The following is a 24,221-nucleotide window of genomic DNA, read 5'->3' on the forward strand; positions in this document are numbered from 1 at the left end:
GTTTATTTTTACTATAATAATGGCTATTAATACCTTCTTACTAAGAAAATTCAAACTGGGGGTTAAAGACCTATTATTCGTAAACTTTACATTCAATAAATTATTTTGAAACAGCACTGTCATGTTCCCCATCGGGATAGTGATGGCTGGCTGTTTCTAAGTTCATGTGTCCCCATTCTTCACTGGAGGAGCAGAATAACTTCTCCTTCTACTTTTCAGAGTGATGTTTCCAACATATTCTGCCATACATTAGCTAGCTATTCAGAGTGTAATTTATAGGTCAGAAAATAACTGCTCATGTTGTAAAACACTTTTGCACAGATGTGCTGCTGCCACCATTAATCCTGAGAATATCTATTTAGGTCTTAGTATTTAGGCACAGAGCTATTTTCTGAATATCAGAGCCCTGTGGGGATGGGGGTTTGTAGCAGTAAGATCACTGACCAATCATCAATCTCATTGTTATCCATAAGCAAGTATAACAAACTGGGTTGAAATGCCCTGAAATTCCTTGGGCCAGTGGTTAAAAAGAAGCACTGTTAATTAGTATGTTTCATGTCTTGACCAGCAAAACCAGGCAGGTCCGCGGAATTAGCCCTTGTAACACAAAGAACACAATACAGATGGCATCTCAAAGCTTTCCAGTGCTAACACATTTCAAAACACATTGTTTTGGACTACAATGCAAACAAAACAATCAAACAAAACCAAGCACATACAGCCAATAACCAAAATGAGAGCGAAGGCAGGTACTTAAAAAAAGAATATACAACTAATGCAAATGTTAAAATCCAGTGTCTGAGAGGAGGCAGGAAAAGATTGGCTCTTCATCTACTGCTCAAGGAAAGCATACATATAGAGGGTTTTCCCATGACACTTATTAGTATTCTGCATCAAAATTATTTTCAAAGTGCACTTCCCAATGATATAGTTAGCATTTCATCCGTGTTCTGGTTATTTTTCATCAGCTCGATACAAACTGAATGACTTGGGAAAAGAAAACCTCAACTGAGGAATTATCTCCATCAGATTGGCCTGGTAGTCAAGTCTGTGGGGGCATTTTCTTGATTAATGATTGAGGTGGGATAGCCGATCCCACCATCAACGCATCACCCATGGGCAAGTAGTCCTAGGTGGTATTAAAAAAAGCAGGCTGAGCAAGCCACAGGGAGCAAACCAGTGAGCAGTGTTCCTCCATGGCCTCTGCTTCAGTTCCTGCCTCCAGGTTCCTGTCTGATTCTCTCATTGACTCCAACCTGCAATCTAAAATCAACCCTCCCTGAGTAAGTTTCAGGACAGCCAGGGCTACACAAAGAAACCCTGTCGTGAAAAACCAATAAAATAAAATAAAATAAAATAAAATAAACCGTTCCTATCCAAGTTGGTTATGGTCATAGTGTTTGTCACAGCAACAGAAAGCTAACTAGGATAATCCTGAAGAAACAATGGGAGATATGGGCAGGGAAAAATTTCTAGGCTGTTAATTTCAACAGAGCAGACCATAACATAATGTTATAGACACCCAAAGGCCAGCCAATATGAAAACTGTTTCATTAAAGCGGATGTAATTATTCAAAGTATTTGTATAGGAGTCCATTTTGTGGCAGATACTGTCAGAAATCCTTTATGTTCTTCTACACTCAAGTATTATTTTGAGCAGCAGTGTTGTCTGCTCAAGGCACAAAATCAGGACAACCCTGACCCCACTTGCCCAGCTCCCCCTGCACCTAACATTTTAGTTAAGGTCAACGAAATGTGAGAGCCTACTAGGCACCTCTCCAAAAGTTTTTGCTTTCCTTATGAAAGGGACGGATACTTCTCTGCCAACAATCACCTATTACAGACCTGATAAGTGAGTGGTGAGTGTTTTCTGCAGTTTGGAGGAAACAGTGTCCTTAATGGTGGTGCGCTGTGAAACGCTGTTCATAGCCCCCTCTTTTAAGGCTCCTAGCTACCCTAGCTATCAGAAGGGTTACCAGCCTTCAACAGCCCTAATCCGCCGATTGCTGGCTCTGGGAATGATACTCACAAGAAGGCGGTTGCCCTGCCAAGTGGCACCCCCAGCTCTTGCCCAGGGGCAGCCCGCATCAAACAAATGCCTCAGCTTTCTTTCTTCGAATTGTGACAATGATGAAGGGAATTCTAAACCGCCAAGCTCCAGCCGTTGTGACGTTGTGACGACTGCAGCACCGTCTAATGTCCTCTCCAGTCTAATCCTATTTCCTTCCCTTCCCCCACGCCGCGCGTTGGTCTCGTAAGCACTCCGGGAGAAGCTTCCTGCACACAAATCTCTTGTCTCCAGAGTCTGTTTCCCGGGAAACCCCACCCACAACACTAGCCTTACATTTATTTAAATGAAAAGATGTTCAAAATATATTGCTACATACCAACAGGTTATAAGGCAATATGCATGATGTCATTCTGTTTTTGTCTTATACAGTCTTTTCTCTATTTGCACAGAAAAGACATCTGGGAAACATTTTAAGAGGTCACCTAAGAATGTCTTTTTGACTGTGTGATATGGGATTTCGTTTCTGGTTTTGGTTTTTGGTTTTGGCTTTTGTTTTTTTCTTGAGACAGGGTCTCATGCAGCCCAAGCCAACCTCAAACTCCTTAAGTAGCTGCAAGTGACCTTGAACCCCTGCCTCCACCTCCCAAGTGCTAGGATTATAACTCTGCTTCACTATGCCTGGCAGTTAGGGAATGATTTCTTAAATAAGACTTAAAAAGTGGAAGCCATACAGAAAGGCTTATACATTTACACATTTAAGTTTAAAAATTATGTTAACCACAAAATGCTTTAAAAATCAAAACCTTCAGCTGGGTGTGGTGGCACATACCCCCAGGAAGCAAGAGGCAGGGGGGATTCAGGATAGCTGGGGTTACAGAGTGAAACCCTGTATCAGGGGAAAAAAAGCAAAACCAAGTCACCCTCTGAAAGCAATGTTTTGTCTTTTTAGTTGTGAGCCTAGCCCCCAGTTTTGTATCTTCAACAGAACTGACAAAAGATTGATTCTAGAGTATTTAAAGAATGAATTAGCAAAAAAAAAAATCAAGTTCAGAAGAGAAGGCATAGAATTTTTACGATGAAAAAAGCAATTTACAAAAGAAAAAAATCATATTGCTAATAAAATATTTAAAGACTCTCAGCCTCACCAGAAAAATTCAAAACATGTTTCAAGCATCAGATGGATTAAAAAATATATAAAAATATTGATAACACCCAGAGTTATGAAGAGTATAGAGAATAAGGTATTAATCTACAACATTTAAAAAAAATTTAAATTAGATAATTAGACTCAGCTTGTCTGGAGAGTGATTTTAAATTATTTATTTATTTATAAAGTTTTATCTATTTGGTGTGTGTGTGTAACATGAGTGCATGTGCAAGCATGCTATGAAGGTATATAGAGGTTACAAGACAACTTGTAGGAGTCAGTTCTTTCCTTTCTACCATGTGGGGTCCAGGATCCAACTTGGCAGCCATCTCCTTTACCCACTGAACCATCTCCCTGGCTGAGAATAAGATGTTCAAATGGCAAGAACATTTGAACAACGAAGTTTCTATTGGAAAATGAAGGAACTGTAGCATGTTCTATGGGGTAATATGCATCAGTTAACAACAAAAATGTACACGTGCTGTCATGAATGGACTGGCAAAACTGACCCAAAAAATGTCAAGAGAATAAAACAAAGTTACTCAGCGTGTGCATAGTATAATGCCATTTATTCCTCCTTTCTTTCGGAGGTTCTGGAGATTGTATCTAGGGCCTCATCTAAGCTAGGCAAGCAGTCTACTACCTCCATTTATACTTTCAAGTGATCACTATACACTTTCATATATATATATACAAATCCAAGAGAAAATTTTATTGAATGATAATCTGCCAAACTATTGATAGCAATGGTTTCTGAAAGGGATGTTCGAGGGGTCTTGGGGTGAGAGGAGGTCATCTGGGGGATCTTCTGAGTTTCTTACTCTTATCAGTCCAACCCCCCTGTGCAGTAGTATCCCTGCTGGATTGCTGCTCCACAAATATACCTCTGTTCTTTTTCAAAAGATTTTTTTTTTGCACGTTCTAGGAACTTTAAATTTCCATGTAAACTTTAGAACTAGATTTTTAATATTTACCAAAACAGCTGTTGATATCTGGGTATGTATTACCTTGAATCTAGAAATCAATTTAGGGGGAATTGACATATTAACATTGTTGGGGCTTTCAATTTGTGGATATGGACTATCTTGTTATCTACTTCATTTTTCTTTGGTGTCTCTAAAAAGTGTTTTGTCTTGGGCTTAAGAGATGGCTCAGCAGTTAAGAGCACTAATTGCTCTTCCATAGGACCTGGGTTCAATTCTCAGCATCCACATGGCAGCTTATAACTGTAACTCCAAGATTTGACACCCTCACACAGACATATGTGCAAGCAAAATACCAATGCACATAAAATAAAAGCAAGTAAGTAAATAAATAAATACATAGGAGTTTTAAAAGGCAAGAATATTAAAACAAGCTAAGTGGTGGTGGTTCATGCCTTTAATCCCAGAACTCTGGAAGGCAGAGGCAGGCGGGTGGATCTCTGAGTTTGAAGCCAGCCTGGTCTACACAGTGAGTTCCAGGACAGCCAGGGCTACACAGAGAAATCCTGTCTTGAAAACAAACAAACAAACAAAATATTTAAAAAGTTTTGTCAAATAGAGATTTACACATGTTAAATTTCTTTAGTATTTTATGGTTTTCATGATATTACACATGGAATGTCATTTTTAAATTTTTTATTTTTCAGTTGTTTTTTGGTAGCTTATTAAAGTCAAACAGCTTTGAAAACATGGTCTTTGGATTCTGTGACTTGAAACATTTAGTCAGCGGATGTTGGGCATATTCCTAAAGGTTTTCTAAAGAAACAGTCATGTCACGTGCAAATAGAAACACTTCCGTCACCTCCTTTCTGAGCTGCATGCTCTTTATTTCCTTGCATTCATCCTCAGAGTCAAATGTCTAGTACCATGTTGAGAAGAAATAGGGGGAATGGACATTATTGCCTGACTCCTAAATAAAGGAGAAAATGGCCAATATTTCACTATTAACTCAATGCTAGCTATAAGTTTTTGTTTTGTTTTGTTTTTTTGTTTTTGTTTTTGTAGGTATCCTTCATTCTCTTGGGAAAGAAAAAAATAATGTACTTGAAGATACAGCCATATAAACTATCAAAATTTAAACACAAAAATAGATGGGAATTCGGGCTGGGCATATAGCTCAGCTGGCAGAGTGTTTCCTAGCATGTCCAAGGCCCTTGGCTACAAGCGAAGCACCGCATAAACCCTGTAATCTCAGCACTTAGTAGTAGAGGGAAGAAGATCAGGTGTTCAAGGTCATCCACAGCTACATAGCAACTTCAAAGCCAGCCTGAGATACACGAGACTCTGGTCTCAAAAAAAAGGAAAAGAAAAAGAGAGGCCGGAGAAATGGCTTAGTGGTTAAGAGCATTGAGTGCTCTTCTAGAGGATTGATGTTCGATTTCCAGCACCCACACGGCTGCTAACAACATTCTGTAACTCCAGTCCCAGGGGATCTGTTACTCTCTTCAGCCTCTACCAGCAATGCATACACATGTACAGACATGCATGTAGGCAAAACACTTATACACATAAGATAAAAATAATAGTTTTTTAAAAAGAAGAGAAAAGAGAAAAGGAACACTAAAAATTAAGGGTGGGCTAGGTGGTGGTGGTGGTGGTGGTGGTGGTGGTGGTGGCGGTGGCGGCGGACACCTTTACACACACACACACACACACACACACACACACACACACACACACACAGCACCCGGGAGGCAGAGGCAGGTGGATCTCTGTGAGTTTGAGGCCAGCCTGGGCTACATACCAAGTTTCAGGAAAACCAGGACTACACAAAGAAACCCTATCTCGAAAAACAAAACAAACAAACAAACAAAAATTAAAAGAATGGAGGCTGGAGAGATGGCTCAGCTTTTAAGAGTACTGGCTGCTCTTGCAGAGGAGCTGGGTTTGGTTCCCAGTTCCACTTTCAGGGACTCCAATGGCCTTGTCTGGCCTCCTCTGGCACCAGGCACTCATGTAGTGCACATAACATATATGTAGGCAAACACTCATCTACATGAAATAAAAATAAAGAAATCTTTAAAAAGATTCCAGAGCATCAGTGAGATGTTCAACAACTTCAAGTGGTTGCATTGGTGTAACTTAGGTTTTTGATGATATTATCCATGAAATGTTATTTCAATATTTTAATTGTTTTCTGGTAGTGCATCAAAGTAAAATTGAGTTTCCCTCATAAAAGGGAAGAACAGAAAATTTTTTTTGAAGAAATCATGCCAAAGCATTTTAAATTTGATGCAAATTATAAATATAGAAATTCAACAACTTCCAAACACAAGCAACATGAAGAAAATTAGAATTTTATATCTGTGAAAATATCTTTCATAATGTCAGGCAAGATGAACACATTCTTCAGCATCTGAAATTGCTGGAAAAATTCATCACCAGAGTATTTACAGTTCAAGAAATGTTCATGTTTCCTTCAGGCAGAAGGAAATTTATACCAGATGGAAGTCTGAATCTATACAAATGAATGAAGCCAAACATGGTATGTACTCACTCATAAGTGGATACTAGATATAAAGCAAAGGATAACCAGACTGCAACGCACAGCTCCAGGGAGGCTAGCTAGTAAGGAGGACCCTAGGAAGAGCGCATTGATCACCCAACAATGGAGAAATGGATGAGATCTACATGAGCAAACTGGGGGTGTGTGTGTGTGGGTTAATGGAGGGCAAGGGACGGGAGATGAGAGCTTAGGGGATCGGGAGGTTCAAGCTGGAACAGGAACAGAGTGGGAGAGCAAGGAAAGAGATACCATGATAAATGAAGACACCATGGGAATAGGGAGAAGCATAGTGTTAGGGAGGTTCCCAGGAATCCACAAGGATGACTCCACCATACACTACTGGCAATAGTCAAGAGGGTGCCTGAGCTGGCCTACTGTGGTGATCGGATGGCTGAATGCCCTAACTGTCATCATAGAACCCTCTCATCCAGTGACTGAAGGAAGCAGATGCAGAGATTCACAGCCAGGTCCCAGGCAGAGCTCCAGGAGTCCAATCGATGAGAGAGAGGAGGGATTCCATGAGCAAGGGATATCAAGACCATGACTGGAAAAAGTACAGAGACAACTAGCCAAACTAATGGAAATGCATGAACTGTGGACCAATAGCTGAGGAGCCCCCATGGTACTGGACTAGACCCTCTGGATAAGCAAGACAGTTGTTGAGCTTGAACTGTATAGGGGGCCCCCAGGCAGTGGGACCGGGACCTGTTCCTAGTGCATGAGCCGGCTTTTTGGAGCCTACTGCCTATGGTGAGACACTTTGCATAGCCTTGGTGCAGGGAGGAGGGGCTTGGACCTGCCTCAACTGAATGTACCAGGCTCTGCTGACTCCCCATGGGAGATCTTACCTTGAGGAGGTGGGAATGGGGGGTAGGCTGGGGGGAAGGCTAGGGGGTGGGAGGCAAGAAGACAGGGGAATCTGTGGTTGGTATGTAAAATGAATAGAAAATCTCTTAATTAAAAAAGAAACAGAAATGCTTACAAAATTGGTAAATATAAGATTACTTATTTATTTTTGAAGTACTGAGGATGGAACCCATGGCTTTACGTATGCTAGGCAAGTGTTTTACCACTAAGCCATACCTGCGTCCCATAAGAATTTTCAAAATATCTTTTATTTGTGTAAATATCTTTAAAAAGATAGTTGACTATCCAAACAAAAGTCATTATGGTGTATTTCAGGGCTCAAAACACATATGATGAGCTGGAGAAATGGCTTAGCAGTTAAGAGTACTTGCTGCTTTTGCAGAGGACCTGGGTACAGTTCTCAGAACCACATCAAGTGGCTCCCAACCACTTGTAACTCCAGTAACTCCAGTTCCAGGGGATCCAACATCTTCTTCTGGACTCCATGGACACTTGCAACTCAGGCACACACACACACAGAAAATAAAAATAAATTAATCTTTATTAAAAGGTAACTTCCTTTCCTTCTTTATCGTGTGTGTGTGTGTGTGTGTGTGTGTGTGTGTGTGTGTGTGTTTGTGTGTATTCATGTGCATGAACTACTGGACACTGAACCCAGGTTTCAGACATGCTAAGCAAGTGTTCTATTAGTGAGCTATGTTCCCGGCTTCATCTTTTCCTTTTGCAAAACTGAAACTTTACATCCATTAAACAACAAATCCCCATTCCTGCCTCCCCTAGTAGCCAGTATACTGCTTTCTCTCTCTAGGAATTTGACGATACTAGTTACCTCATTTAAATGTGATCATGACATTTGTCTTTTTGTCACTGACTTATTACACTTGGCATAATGCCCTCAAGTTTCATTCATGCTATAGCATGTGTCAGAACTTCCTTAAAAAAACAAACAGAAATAGCATTCCATTGCATGGTCACAGCACATTTTCTTTAGATATTTATGGATTTATAAACACTTCAATTGCAGCCAAGTGGTGGTGGCACATGCCTTTAATCCCAGCACTTGGGAGGCAGAGCCAGGCGGATCTCTGTGAGTTCGAGGCCAGCCTGGGCTACCAAGTGAGTCCCAGGAGAGGCGCAAAGCTACACAGAGAAACCCTGTCTCGAAAAACTAAAAAAAACAAAAAACAAAAAACCTGGACATGAGTGGTCCATACTTTTGATGCCAGCACTCAGGGAGCAGAGGCCTACATACCGAGTTCCAGGCCATCCAGTGCTACAGAGTGAGACTTCATAAAAAACAAACAAACAAACAAACAAACAAAGCAAAACAACAAACCTGGGCAAGGTGATACATCGTGTAATCCCATTGCTGGGGAGGCAGAGATGGGAGGATCCTTATGGCTTGCTGGCTACCCCGTCTAGCTGACTCAGTGAGCTCCAGGTTCAGTGACATATTATGTCTCCAAAACCAAGGTAGAAGCCTAGTGGTGGTGGTGGCGGCGGCGGCGGCGGCGGCGGCGCATGCCTTTAATCCCAGCACTTGGGAGGCAGAGCCAGGCGGGTCTTTGTGAGTTCGAGGCCAGCCTGGTCTACAGAGTGAGTTCCAGGAAAGGCACCAAAGTTACACAGAGAAACCCTGTCTCGAAAAACCAAAAAAAAAAAAAAAAAAAAAAAAAAAGTAAGGTGGAGACTGATTGAGAAACACTCCATGTTAACTTCTGACCTATACACACAGAAAAAAAATTTTTTTAAACATGTGCTTATTTTATGATTCAACCATTTTATTCCTACTCATTTAGCCACAGCCAAAGAAAGCATATAACTACACAAAGTGTTGTATGTGAATGTTTAGAACCTGCTTTATTTAAAACAGCCCCAAATTGGGAACAACTGGAACATCCATCAACAAACGAAAGAAGGGTTGATGAGACGGCTCAGTGGATAAAGGTGCTTGCCACCAAGCTTGATGTTCTGAGTTCAATCCTCAGAACCCTCAAAGTGGAAGGAAAGAATTGGCTCAAGTAGTCTTCTCACCTCCACACACATTCTGTGGCATGTGCACTCACACACACACACTACATGTTTGCAATAAAAAAAAAAAAAGCCGGGGGCGGTGGTGGTGCACGCCTTTAATTCCAGCACTGGAGAGAGAGACAGAGCCAGGCAGATCTCTGTGAGTTCGAGGCCGGCCTGGTCTACAAAGTGAGTTCCAGGACAGGCTCCAAAACTACACATTGAAACCCCGTCTTGAACCCCCCCCCCAAAAAAAAAACCCAAAACCAAAAAAAGTCATTCAGCCATACAAGGGAGAAAAACTATCAATAGACACAATAAAATGGATGAATTGCAAGTGAGTTATCATGTGTGAAATAAGCCAGTCAATCATTATTAGTACAGTTATACAAAACACTAAATAATACATAATTATTTTTGTGAGAGGAAACAGATCAGTGAGATGGACATGGTAGGGCAAGTCTGTAATCCCAGCACCCAGGAAGCTGAAGCCTGAGGATGGTGAGTTGGAGGCTAGCCTGGGCTACATAGCAAGAGCCTGAGCCCTGGTTACCTGGGGTGAAGGCTAGATAGGGAACAATAAAGAATTTCACAAGAGCATTAGGAAATTTTTGAGGGTGTTAGATTTGTCCACAGCTTTGATTGTGGTGATGCTACTGTGGTATGTGTGTGTTGTATGTAATCATATGTTTTAAATATGTACGTATCCTTATCCTAATCACACCTTAGTAAAAACACACAAACTCCCAGAACCGTCTTTGTTGTCCTTTCCCTGAAACCATGGCTCTTTCTTCTTACATAATCTTGAAAGCAGGGAAACAGAAAATTGTTGACAGGGATTTATCTTTTCAAGTAAAAAAGCAAAACAAAAACAAGTAATTGCTTTTCTAAGATGACTTCCCATTCACTTATGGATTCCCTTACAGTAGAAAGGCCTACCAAGCCCATTACACATCCTTTCTGTGTTATGATGACGTATGAAAAAGCAGCGTTAGGGCCCTGTGCTTCTGGGAAAATGGAGTAAATGCACTTTCCCCAGTACCACTAAGAACACCCAAAATGCCTAGTTTTAGATGTAATATAAAATATGGAGAAGAGCAGAGCTATCGAGGGCTATCAGACCTGGCTGTGGGTTTCCATGCCTTCCAGACTGGCTTTGGAGAAGCCAGGGCCCTAGAATGAGCAGGCACAGACGGAAAACTTAAAAATAAAACAAAATCCAAAAGCAAAAACAAAAAAACCACCTAAAAAACACACCCTGCAAGAAAAGTCTGCTTTTTCTATCTAGAAAGAAAACTGCACGATGATTGCTCTATTTCAGCCAAACACTACAGGCGGAAGAAAAAAACCCCAAAAGCCTGTGTGGCCCCACCCCTAAGCAGGAAAGGCCCGAGACTTGTAACAGGCGATGTTCCCAACACCCTTAGCCTCGGGGTGGTATGGGGGGGCAGGCAGGATTCACGGCACTGCGGCCCGCGGGGAGGTTAAGACGCCTCCCATTTCTTGGCTCCACTGAAACAGCCCGGACTTTCCCCTCCGCGGAGAAGGACCGTGGCGCCCCGCCCCTCCGCTGACGTCACCCAGCCCAGAGCCTGAACTTTGACCCCGCTCGCAGCGCTGACGAGTTCCCCGCTCCCACCGCATTACTGGAGGCAATGTCGCCGCAGAGCACCGCGACTGGCGGTTGGCGGCGGAGGCCTAGTGTGGAGCCAGCATCCCGCCCCGCCCCGCCCCGCCCCGCAGTCACACGCAGTCCGGGAGCGCAGGCGCAGGTGCAGGCGCGCGCGTGCGCACACGTCAGCAAACGCTGATTGCAGAATCTGGAACTTAACCCTTTCCTTCCCTTAGCCTGGTAGTTTGAGCAGCATCTGTGGAGACCTGCTAAAACATAGTATTGACTAATATAAGGTCAATTAAAAAAATTGCTCTCCATACTAAGAAGCGGGGAGTTCTCATCTTGAGTAGTACTCGACAATTCACTAAGATGACAGAATTGTTAGAATTAACTAACAAGAATTTAAAAGCAGCCGGGCGGTGGTGGCGCATGCCTTTAATCCCAGCACTTGGGAGGCAGAGGCAGGCGGACCTCTGTGAGTTCGAGGCCAGCCTGGGCTACCAAGTGAGTTCCAGGAAAGGTGCAAAGCTACACAGAGAAACCCTGTCTCGGAAAAAAAAAAAAGAATTTAAAAGCAGCTGTCATTAAAAAAAAAATGCATTGGCAAACGATAAACATACTTGTTTAAAACAAATGGGGAGGAAAGTCTCAAGAAAACTCAAATGCAGTTTTTTGAACTGAAAAGCATACAGGTAAAAATAATTAGAATCAGTAGCAGAATCTAAAGGGGTGGGGAGAGAATCAGAATTGGAGGTTAGAATATAATTTACTCTGTTTAAACAAGGAGAGAAAATAGACTGAGAAAAAAAGAACAGATCTTCAGGGACATGGGAGAAAATATTTTTAAAATCTAATTTTCTGATCATGAGAGTTTCAGGAGAGAAAGAAGATGGAACCAAAATAGTAGTCAAAGAATTAACGTCTAAAATTTTCTGAAATTTGTCAAAAGAGAAACCTACAGATTTAAGAACCTGAGGGAGCTGGCAGTGGTGGCACACATCTTTAATCCCAGCACTAGGGACACAGAGACAGGCAGATCTGTGAGTTCGAGACCACCCTGGTCTACAGAGTGAGTTTCAGGACAGCCAGAGCTGTTACACATAGAGAAACCCTGTCTCAAAAAACAAAAACAAGAAACAAACAAAAATGAACCTGAGGGAATTTTTTTTTTGTTTTTTGTTTTTTTTGTTTTTGTTTTTTGGTTTTCAAGACAGGATTTCTCTGTGTAGGCTTGTCTGGAACTCGCTCTGTTGATTAGGTTGGCCTCAAACTCACAGAGATCCACCTGCCTCTGCATGGACCACTGCCTGGCACACCTGAGAAAAATTAAATTAAGCAGAATAAACAACAACAAAAATCTGTGATTTATCAGAGCCAAACTTCTGAAAATTAAGACAAAATAGTATAAGCATCCAGAGGAAAACATGTTATCTATAGAGGAAAAATATTACAAAGCAAAGACAGTAGAAGACTGCCATGTTTTTCAAGTGCTGAAAAAAAATTTAGTCAGGCATGGTCGGTCTCGTGTGTATTCCCACAATTGGCAGTCTGAGGCAGGAGGCTCTCAAGTCAGAAAGCAACCTGGGCTTCATGGTGAGACCCTGCATGAGAACAAGCACAAAGACAGCGCCTTATGCAGAATTATACAGTGACTATGCAAACATAGTCTTCAGGAACGAAACGGAAAGCAAGATATCTTCTCCTATGACAAAACCCAAAATATTGAAGAGAATTTGCTGCTGACATATACAGCCTAATGAATGTCTAAAGAAAAGTTTTCTGACAAACAAAAAACAAACCACAACTGGTAGGGCTCAGTGGTAGAGCACTTTTCTCAGACACACACCACCCTGGGTTTGATTTCCCAGCATAGCAAAAAATAACCAAATAACTATGATAATCTTGATAAACATAAATGACAAGAGACATCTTAGTCTATCAGGAAGGAAGGACGAATGATGGAGTAAAAGGAGGGTAAGTACAATCAACATTTTTTTTCTTGGTCTTTCTAAATCATGTTTGACGGCTAAAGCAATAATTATAGCACTGGCTTTTGTAGTTCTTAGATGTAGAGGAAATCTTTAACACAATTATAAATGGAGGAAGGTTGAGTTCTAAAAAGAGGTAAGATTTCTACACTTCATTCAAACTGTTAAAATGGGATTCCAGTAGACTAACTTGTGTATATAAAATGTAATACTTAGATATTAAAAGTACCATGCAATGATATACCCAGCAGGGCACATTGACATGAACTTGTAGTCCCAGCTGCTCATGAAGCTGCATCAGGAAAATGACTTGAACCTGGAGTTTAGGAGACACGTCCGTTTCTTGAGAGAAAGAGGTAGATAGAGCAAGAATAAAAAGAAGAGCAGGAGAAACGGAACAGGCATTGTGGGATACATGTGTACTCCCACCTCTTGGGAAGTAGAGCCAGGAAGATCAGACACTCAAGGTCATCCTGGGCTACATCATGAGTTTAAGGCCAACCTGGGCCACCTGAAACCCTATCGGAAACAAAGGAACAATCAAACAAACAAAATATATCCAAAGAACACTATAGCTAAATCAACATGGGATTACGAAATTTCTTCAAGTAACACAGGAGGAAGGCAGGTGAAGGAGCAAATAAGAGGGTGATGGAGGTGAGGGGCTCAGAGGTAACCCTTTTGTCAACTAGAGCACAGTCTATCCCGTGCTTTGGTATGCATCAGAAATGTGGAAAGGAAGAAGACCCTGCCAGCCTCTTCCACAGAGCTTTGTATTGGCCAATTGGTTCCCAGCAGGACTGTTTACACTAGTACTCAAGGAAGGGCTCTTCTCCAATCCTCCACCACACCAGAAGGGGCTCCTTGCCAAGGCGTGGGCTCATCTAACTTGAGCACCGTAAGGGATCCCTGCCGGGGCAGCATGGCACTTCTGTTTTCTGATTACAAAAGCCCAAAGTACCACTGTGTGTGTGTGACCTACAGAGCTGGTAAAATGGGATGAAAATGGCTTTGAAAAGAGCCTGATACAGCTTTGGCAAGGGCTAGAGGCAAACTCAATACATTTGGAGCTCTGCCCTGTTCCAAATCAGGCAATCTTGGCAAACTCTCCCTTCTAGATATAAAGACCCATTTTAGCAGGCATCTTCGCTCTTTGAGCCACTCAGAAGAAAATGTGAACTGAACCCTGGAGGAGATCAACTGCCTGTTCATGCTATTGACGACCGGGAATCTGGTACTTCTTGCTAGGAGGTGAGGCCCAAATCTAGTAGTAGACCGCCTTTTATGACTCATTGGCCCTTCGTTTCTGGCTTTTCCAATCTTTGATCTCCCAGAAGTATACCTCTAAAAGCTTTCCATAAAGTTATTTATAATTTTTATACTTTTGAAAAAAGGAAAAATAAGGTGGCACTTGCTGCCAAGCCTGAAAACCTGAGGTTGGATCCCCAAACCCCACGCAGTAGAAGGAGAGAACTGACTCTCACAAGTTGTCCTCTGACTTCCGTATTCATGCCCCACCCCAAAATAAACAATCTAAAAGTTTTTAAAAAGCAAGAAAAAGAAAAGGTGGCCAGACAGACTATTAGCACAAGACAAGCCATTGATTATTCCAAATGCCATTTTCATGGGGTGGACATAAAAGGACCTCAATACTGACAGTACTGGCTGGCACTGTTACCGTCAACTGTTAAAATCACTTCATAAAACAAAAAAGAAGCCCACTGGCTGTGGTGGCTCAGACCCGTAATCCTAGAACTCAGTAGGCAGAGGCAGGACGATCACTACAAATTAGAGGCCAGCCTGATCTATATAGCAAGTTTCAGACCAGCGATGGTTATTCAAAAGAATAATGTAGCTACTCTCTCTACAGACACAATATAGAAATGACCAAATAGAGCAGATTCATGGAAAATTGATATTTTTGCAATATAAAGTTTTCCAGTCCGGCTTTCCTAGCATTTGTCTTGAAAATATTAACATTATTTTATAACTCTTCCTGTAGAGAAGGGTTTACACCCTTATAGTAGATTTCATTTTAAGTATTTGGTGGCTTTTGTTGCCACTGAAAATGGTTTCTCTTGGAATTTCATTTCTCCATTATTTTTTGATGGAGTATAAAAACACAGCTGATTTTGAATATTGACATTTTCCCCCTGGCCCTTGCCAACCTTTTGCATCCAAGAGTTTCCACACAGGCATCATTACTTCCTTGCTAGGCACAGAGGATTGTCAGTGATACGTTCTTGCCCTGTCTGCTGGCTAGGAACTACATTCCAGTGCTCACGAGCTTGTCTGATTTTGTTTTCAAAGCTTTCGATGTTTTTTTTTCCCCACAACGCATGATACTTGTGGTGTCATCTGAAGGAAACCCATCTCTCATTTCGAGCTTTCGAAGAACAGGTTTTCTAATCATGAATGGATGTATCAGTTGTTTTTAATGAATTTTATAAAAGTCATCATTTAAGGCTTTTATTCTATTAATGCAGTGAAGAGCCTTTATTTTCAAATTGTTCAGCAGTCCTGCATTTCTGAAATAAACATATCCTTTCATATAAAAATAAAAGGCAGTCTTTGCCAGCTCTTTCCAGACTGTGTCGTGATGACTCATGGCGACAGCCCTCTAGAGCTTTGCATATTTTTGATATTATGTGGTGGAATTTTGTGGAAAATGCCTTCTCTAAGAGCTAGTAACCTGAATCAGAAAGATTTTTAAAAGCTTTACCAGGTTGTTTGCTGCATGAGTGCAGGTATGTCTGTCTGTTCAATTTAAAATCAGATCCATAATTATCCAGCCTTTTCTTTACTTTCCTTTTCCTTCCTTCCTTCCTTCCTTCCTTCCTTCCTTCCTTCCTCCCTCCCTTCCTTCCTCCCTTCCTCCCTTCTCTCTCTCTCTCTCTCTCTCTCTCTCTCTCTCTCTCTCTTTCTTTCTTTTTTTTGTTGGTTTGTTGAGAAAGGGTTTCTCTGTGTAACAGTTCTGGCTGTCCTGGAACTCACTCTGTAGCCCAGGCTGGCCTCAAATTCACAGAGATCCTCCTGCCTCTGCCTCCCGAGTGCTGGGATTAAAGGTGTGTGCATGACCACCGCCCGCCTATCCAGCCTTTTCTAATGAATATAGTTATAATTTGTTTTTCTCACGCACCACTACACACATATAACAAAGCACACACACAAACACACATATAGTCTCTATAATCTATATGATATCCTTTATTCCTGATATTGTTTTTATCTTCTTTGATTTTTTCCTTGATCAATCTACCTAGAGGTTTATCCATGTTATTGACAGTTTCAAAGAGCCAGCTTTAGGTTTCTTGATCTTTCTATTGTTTGTCCATTTTCTATTTTTTTATTATTGTGTGTATATGATGGATGGGGTGGGCACACACATGCCTTGGTGAGTGAGTGCAGGTCAGAGGATAACCTTGTAGAGTTAGTTCTTTCCTTCTGCCTTCACATGGCTTTTAGGAATTGAACTCAGGTCATCAGGCTTGTGCCAAAAGCACCTCTACCCACTGAACCCTCTTGTCAGCCCCCATTTTCTATTTTATTGCTTTCAGCTGCCATCCTTACTTTTTCCTTGGCTTCTAAACTCCAAATTTAATATGTTCTTATTCTAGCTTTTTACTTGTATACATTTTTTGAGATTCTAATATAATTACATCATTTCCCCCTTCCCTTTTCTCCCTCCAATCACTCACTCCCATGTACTCCCCCACCCCACTCTTTCAAATTCATGGCCTCCTTTTCTTTAATTGTTGTTACATATATTTGGTATTGGATTACCAATTGCTGTGCTAGTCTGTGGGGAAGACTCTTTCTCCCTCTCTCAGCATTCTTTAGTTGCCCGGAGTTCTTTGTATAGGTTTGAGGCCTCATGGGCTTTCCCATCCACTTTAGTCTCAGCCCCACAATTGGATTTGTGTGTGTTGATGTGTGGTATGTATGAGTACTGGTGGGCATGTGTAGAGGCCAGAGGTTGACATGAGAATGCCTTTATCAATCACTTCTCCACCTTGTTCGTTTAATGTAGTTGATCGATTAAAAGAAGTTCTCTCACTATGTAGCCCTGGCTGGCCTAGAACTCACTGTGTAAGTTCTAGGCTGACCCAACACTCCTCCTGCCTCAGCTGAGACTAAAGGCCTATGCATCCTTCTTTTTTGAGGCAGGATCCACTGAACCAGGAGCTCGCTGTTTGGGCTAAACTGGCTGCCCAGTGAGCCTTCTGGATTTGTCTGTCTCCACCCCCCATCCCTGAGGTTGCAAACTGGTTAGATCCAGCTTTGCAGGTTCTCACGTGGGGTTAGGGATCTGAACTTAGGCCTTTCTGTTTGTGCAGCAAGCACTTTACCCACTGAGCCACCTCCCCAGGCCAACACTCTGTGCTTTTGAAGGCTAAGTTTTCCGAGGAGAGAATTCCAAGAAGACATATTTCACTCTCTTTCAGCTCATTAAAGGGCTTCTTGGGGCTGGAGAGATGGCTCAGAGGTTAAGAGCACTGACTGTTCTTCCAGAGGTCCTGAGTTCAATTCCCAGCACCCACATGGTGGCTCACTACCATCTGTAATGAGATCTGGCACCCTCTCCTGTATACATAATAAATTTAAAAAAAGGCTTCTTTTGGTTTTTCGAGACAGGGTTTCTCAGTTAGGCTTTGCGCCTTTCCTGGATCTCACTTGGTAGCCCAGGCTGGCCTCGAACTCACAGAGATCCGCCTGCCTCTGCCTCCCGAGTGCTGGGATTAAAGGCGTGCGCCACCACTGCCCGGCTTAAAGGACTTCTTTTAATACCTTTCACGGCTAGTGAAGTCTACAGTGACTCTTGGCTTTGGTCACCTGTATGTAATGTACCTCTCTTTCCATGTGCCTTTTCAGATTTCCTTTTATCAATGGCTTTCATCACTGGATGTGTCTTGATGTGGTTTTGTGTTTTATGTTGTTATTCATCGTGCAGTTTAGATGGCTGGCTTTATGGGATTTTTAAAATCAAATTTGGAAAGTTTATGTAATGTACATTATATTGGTAAATCGTCATGTGCTGCTTGTGCTCACTGAGAAGCTGACTCTAGAAGCAGCCCCCCAACCCTCATTTCAGAGCCAAGCATGTTTATCTCAGTGTCCTCCAAAGCGAATTGTCTGAGCACAGGCTGTCCGCCCTAACTGTGTGACAGGGAGAGAAGAGAATAGCAAAACAGCCCAGGAGTAAAAACAGCAGGACCTTGAGAAAAGCTACATTTCCTACAGAAGTCACTGTTGTTTATAGTATAAAATTGCCTGCAGTGGGCAAGAGAGGCCAGAGCTCAGATGTGGGAAGCACATCCATGGAGGGAAAGCTCAATTGGGAACTCCAACCGACAGTCTCAACTTCCCCAGTTGGTTTATGCTAGATGTTGTGAGCATCTGATTTGCTGAGGTTATCTCTATGTTGTTTTTAGTTCTCATTTGGAAGCCTCATTCAAGGGGGGGGCACTCTGCTTTGCCCAGGAATCTCTCTTGTCTGAAACTCTAGCTGACTGGTGAGTGTTCTGAGTACCTGGGTTGACAATATTCTGCATCTATCAATACATCTGTCTATCACTTGCTATTAATTCTTTTACTTAGGCTTGCTAGATACTTAATAAACTCACACATTTAAAGTAGCACTGGGCTACTTTAAATAAATAAAGTAGCCCTGGGCTACTTTAAAGGTGGTAGTGCACACCTTTAATCCCAGCACTCAGGAGGCAGAGGCAGGTGGATCTCTGAGTTCGAGGCCAGTCTGATCTACAGAGCTAGTTCCAGGACAGCCAGGACTGTTACACAGAGAAACCCTATCTCAAAAAACCAAAACAAACAAAAAACTAAAACAAACAAAAAACCAGAAGTAGATATCATAGATTGTTTTCTGAACCTTACAGAATATTTTGGGCTATTTCTTTATTTTATTTTATTTTTTATTTTTTGGTTTTTGGTTTTTCGAGACAAGGTTTCTCTGTGTAACAGCCCTAGCTGTCCTGGAACTCATGATGTAGACCAGGCTGGCCTGGAACTCAGAGAGACTCTCAAATGCTGGGATTAAAGGCATGTTCTACCACCACCCAGCTTTCTTCAAATAGTTTTGTGTGCCCAGCTTTTCTTCTCTCTTGGGATTCTAATTGCACATACACAAACTTCTTGATACTGTCATTGAGAGTCTGTGTATTGTTTTGTAGGCTTTTCCCTCACCATGTTTTATTTGAGATACTTTCTGTTTAAGATCTCTGGTGGTGTGGGCTGGGGAGGTGGCTCCATCAGTAACATGCTTGCCATGAAAGTATGAGAACCTGAGATGGATCCCCAGCATCCATGTAAAGGCTAGGCGTGGTGGCTTGTGTCTGTAACCCCAGTGCTGGGAAGATAGAGACCAGAGGATCGCTGGAGCTTGTTGGCTAGCCATTGTAGCCAAACTGATGAACTCCAGGTGTAGTGAGAGACCCTGTCTCAAAAACAGGAATGGATGCTATTGCAAAAACAACCAAATGAGATTAATAGCAAATTAGGAGCCAGGTATTTGCTCTTAATCTCATCCAGAGATATTGCAAATTCAGGTATTATAGTTTTCCTACTTAGAATTTCCATTTGGTTATTTTTGCATAGCAGCTATTCTTTTTTGAATGTGTTCATATTCTTTTACTATACTTCCTCTTTTTTAATTCATTGAGAATATTTATAATGATGAGTTGTGCCCTGTGGATGTGAAAGCCAAGGGAAATTTCTGGAACTCATAGAATCTTCCTATCATCTTATTATATTAACCCACAGATTTTCTTTCATAGGTCATTGCCCTGAACTACAGTGAGGGTGACAGTCTGTCAATGTTCTATACTATCTGTCTATTTAATGATATATCCGTAATCCAGTAAACTCACTGTTTGTTTTGGAATGCCATTTTGCTCTCCTGTTCTAAGTACTAGTACGCAAAGTTCCATAGTACAATGGAAAAAAAAAAAACCCCACAAACACGTAACTGGTATCACATTTGGTCACATTATGGGTAAAACTAGAATTATTCATAACATCCACCAAAGATCACACTTGTTATACATGTAACAGCTGCCCAGGTTGTCACAGAATGGAGCTTGTGTGTGGAGAGAGCTTACCTGCAACTCATGAGTGTGGTTTCAAGAAGTTCTCTAAACTTGCCTGTCAGTCTAAATAACTCTGACGCCTTTGTTGATGAAGTAAAGATAAAGCATCGTGCCAGAGGCAAATTAATGATTGGCCAATCCTTAGTGCAAGTATGAGGAAGTCATCTGGAATTGCACATTATAAAACATGTACTAATAGATAAAGGATTAAGTTAAAACATAAAAGATGATTATTTTTCCATCTTGGGTGCATGAATGACTCCTTTATCTGTTGGTAAATTTAGTGATACTTTAGAGACTTTTGCTTTACCTGTATGATAACACCACAACTTTTGACACATTTCTCAAGGAAGAAATTATATTTCACTATTCTTTTTTTTTTTTTTTTTGTTTTTTTTTTTTTTTGTTTTTTTTTTTTTTTGGTTTTTCGAGACAGTGTTTCTCTGTGTAGCTTTGCGCCTTTCCTGGGACTCACTTAGTAGTCCAGGCTGGCCTCGAACTCACAGAGATCCGCCTGCCTCTGCCTCCCGAGTGCTGGGATTAAAGGCGTGCGCCACCACCGCCCGGCTATATTTCACTATTCTTAATCATGTAATTATGGGAGTGGGTTGCTGGCAAGACATAGTTGTATGAGTGAAGACTGTTGCTGCCTTATCTGCATTTCTCACTTCCAGTTTTGCAAATGCATAAAGACTCCTCTATGAAAACTGTTGCAAGGTACCATGGAACATTTTAACAGATTGTTGCCAATGAAATGAGGGTTTTGCATTAACTATTAAAAATTCAGCTACATGGTTTAAAATTATTTGGCATTTTACTGTGTGGAATAGAAACTTTCCCTCAGTGCATTATTTATATTTTTGACAATTACAATTTTTGATTACCAGTTAGATGATAAATAAATGTATTATATAGGAGATTGAAAATAATTTGAAACTATTTAAGGAATCATTTAATGGATCATAACATTAGACCTTCAAGACTCTTGGGCTGCTGGGAAAAAATAGATGTTACTAAAAATTTTTAACCATGCTCACTCACAATGATTATTCTGAAATAATCATAGATTTTAAGTTTATAATTTGATTGTCTACTTTTTTTTTTTTTTTTTGGTTTTTCAAGACAGGGTTTCTCTGTGTAGCTTTGAGCCTTTCCTGGAACTCACTTGGTAGCCCAGGCTGGCCTCGAACTCACAGAGATCTGCCTGGCTCTGCCTCCCAAGTGCTGGGATTAAAGGCATGCTCCACCACCGCCCGGCTTGATTGTCTACTTTTATCAAAAGTCTAGAGACCAAGCTCTGGGTTCAAAACTGTGTTCCTGACACTCATTAACTATGTGATTTGGGGCAAGCTTCATAATCCACCTAACTCATCTTAACCTCTACAACTGGATCTCGCACTGGGGCCTAGGAGTTTTTCAAAAGTGTATATTCTTGATTCCAACTACCAAAATTAGAGCTTCTGGGGCCCAGCCACACATGCTGGGCTTTCACAAGCCCTGTCTCCTGTTGTTGTTTGTTTTTGATCTTTTTGGGGGCCCACCACCCAGCTCCCAAACAAATCACACACAGAATCTTATTCTTAATTATGAATGCCTGACCTTAGCTTGGCTTGTTTTTTGCAAGCTTTTCTTAACTTATCCCATCTACCTTTTGCCTCTAGGCTTTTCTCATTTTCTTACTTCTGTAAATCTTACTCTTACTCCATGGCTTGCTGTGTAGCTGGCTGGCTGGCCCCTGGAGTCCTCCTCCTTCTCTGGCTACCTCTTTTTTACTCTCAGATTTTTCCTTCTATTTATACTCTCTGCCTGCCAGCCCCGCCTGTCCTTTGTCCTGCCTTGCTATTGGCTGTTCAGGTCTTTATTAGATCATCACATGTTTTAGACAGGCACAGTAACACAGGTTCACAGAGTTAAACAAGTGCAACATGAACAAAAGTAACACACCTTAAGATAATATTCTCCAACAGTTTCCTGAACAGCACTCAAGTTTGAGTGTGTGTGCTATATGGGTGTATGCGAATGTGTGCCAGGCATCTTCCCCTGTTGTTGCTCTCTACCTTGTTTTGAAGCAAGCTTGAGAACCACTGATCTCAGCCACAGTCATGCCTTCCATGACCTGCTAATCTCTCTCTCTCTCTCTCTCTCTCTCTCTCTCTCTCTCTCTCTCTCTCTCTCTCTCTCTCTCTTTGTTTTTTTGAGAGAGGGTTTTTCTGTGTAGCCCTGGCTGTCCTGGAACTCAGTCTGTAGATCAGGCTGTCTTGAACTCAACAGAGATCTGCCTGCCTCTGCTTCCCAAGTGCTGGGGTTTCCACCACCATCTGGCAACCTGCTAATCTCTTAAGAAAGTGTATGCTGACTGGTTTCTTGTTTGGTTGATGTGTTTTTGTGGTGTGTTTTTTGTTTTTGTATTTTTTGTTTGTTTGTCTGTCAACTTGACCCAAGCTAGAGTGATCTGGGAAGAGGGAATTTCAATTGAGAAAAATGTCTCCATCAGATTGGCCTGTGCACAAGTCTGGGGGGTGGTGCAGGCATTTTCTTGATTAATGACTAGTATGGGAAGGCCCAGCTCACTAAGGGCAGTGTCATCCCTGGGCAGGTGGTCCTAAACAAGCCGTGGGAGCAAGTCAGTAAGCAGCATGACTCCATGGCCTCTGATTCAGTTCCTGCCTTGCCTTGAGTTCCTGCCCTGACTTCTAAAAATGATGGATTGTGATGAAGACTTAAAAGCCAGACAAGAGCCCCAGCAAGAGTGGCAGCATGGAGGAGGCGTCCCACAGCTGCCCCGGGCCGACAGTGCCCAGGTGGGCCGAGGAGCCTCGTGCCAGGGATGCCCCCAACCAGAGGCTGTGCACATCGGGCGCTGGCACTGCACTGGACCCGGCCGTGGAGGAAATCAAGGAGAAAATGAAGATGGTGAAACACAGAATCTTGGTGCTGTCTGGGAAAGGTGGCGTTGGGAAAAGCATGTTCAGTGCCCACCTCGCCCACAGCCTGGCAGAAGATGGAGACATGCAGGTCGCTCTTCTGGACATTGGTATCTGTGTGCCATCGATTCCCAAGATCATGGGCTTGGAAGGAGATCAGGTTCACTAGAGTGGCTCCGGCTGGTCTCCAGTGTACGTGGAGGACAACCTGGGGGTGATGTCTGTGGGTTTCCTGCTCAGCAGCCCTGATGATGCTGTCATCTGGAGGGGACCAAAGAAAAATGACATGATCAAGCAGTTCCTCCATGATGTAGACTGGGGAGATGTCGACTACCTCTTTGTAGACACCTCAATCAGCACCTCTGATGAACACCTCTCTGTCGTCCAGTATCTGGCTGTGGTGGATCACCACCCCTCAGGAGGTGGCCCTCCAGGATGTCCAGAAAGAGATAAGCTTCTGCCACATTATTGGTGTGGTGGAGAACATGAGCGGCTTCATTTGCCCCAAGTGCAAGAAAGTCTCCTATCTTCCCTCCCACAACTGGAGGTGCAGAGGCCATGTGCCAGGACCTGAAGATCCCTCTTCTGGGCAAAGTACCGCTGGATCCACTCATGGGTAAGAGCTGTGACAAAGGGCAGTCTTTCTTTGTTGAAACCCCAGATTCACTAGCCACAGCAACCTACAGAATAATTCAAAGAATCCAAGAGTGTTGTAGTTCTCGTCAGTCACATAATGAGAACCTCATCAGTCCCTGAAGGGGACAGAGCCAAGTGCCACCTGCTCCTAGTCACAGAACCTTCAGGCACATGTCCAGCTACATCTGGTCAGCAGAGGACAGGTGGGGCCATAGCCAACAGATGCTGACAGGATTTGAAGTCACTTCCTTACAACACTTAATCACTTATCTGTCTGCTTCCAGATCAAAGGTATAGGTACTCTGCATACAGGTGCCGTTCATCGTAAAATAAAACAGCCTCCTTGAATCAGTTTAAAAAAAAAGCCAAACAAATCCTTTCTTCTCTCCAAGTTTGGTTTGTTCAGTGTTTTACTACAGCAACAGAAA

The 24,221-nt window shown here is 42.2% G+C and overlaps 1 protein-coding gene and 1 pseudogene across 1 annotated transcript in view; one reads left to right on the top strand and one right to left on the bottom strand.

The window, feature by feature from the left end:
* Positions 1 to 2,105, bottom strand: part of Usp9x (ubiquitin specific peptidase 9 X-linked) — a 146,100-nt gene extending 143,995 nt beyond the window's left edge. Inside the window, exon 1 of the mRNA XM_059250623.1 lies at positions 2,030 to 2,105. The gene's annotated coding sequence lies outside the window, so the exon portion shown is untranslated. The remainder of the gene's footprint in view (positions 1 to 2,029) is intronic.
* A 20,885-nt stretch (positions 2,106 to 22,990) lies between these two features.
* On the top strand, positions 22,991 to 23,913 carry LOC131899891 (cytosolic Fe-S cluster assembly factor NUBP1-like; annotated as a pseudogene).
* The last annotated feature ends 308 nt before the right edge of the window (positions 23,914 to 24,221 follow it).

The sequence above is a fragment of the Peromyscus eremicus genome, chromosome X, assembly GCF_949786415.1.
Source record: "Peromyscus eremicus chromosome X, PerEre_H2_v1, whole genome shotgun sequence".
Classification (NCBI taxonomy): domain Eukaryota; kingdom Metazoa; phylum Chordata; class Mammalia; order Rodentia; family Cricetidae; genus Peromyscus; species Peromyscus eremicus.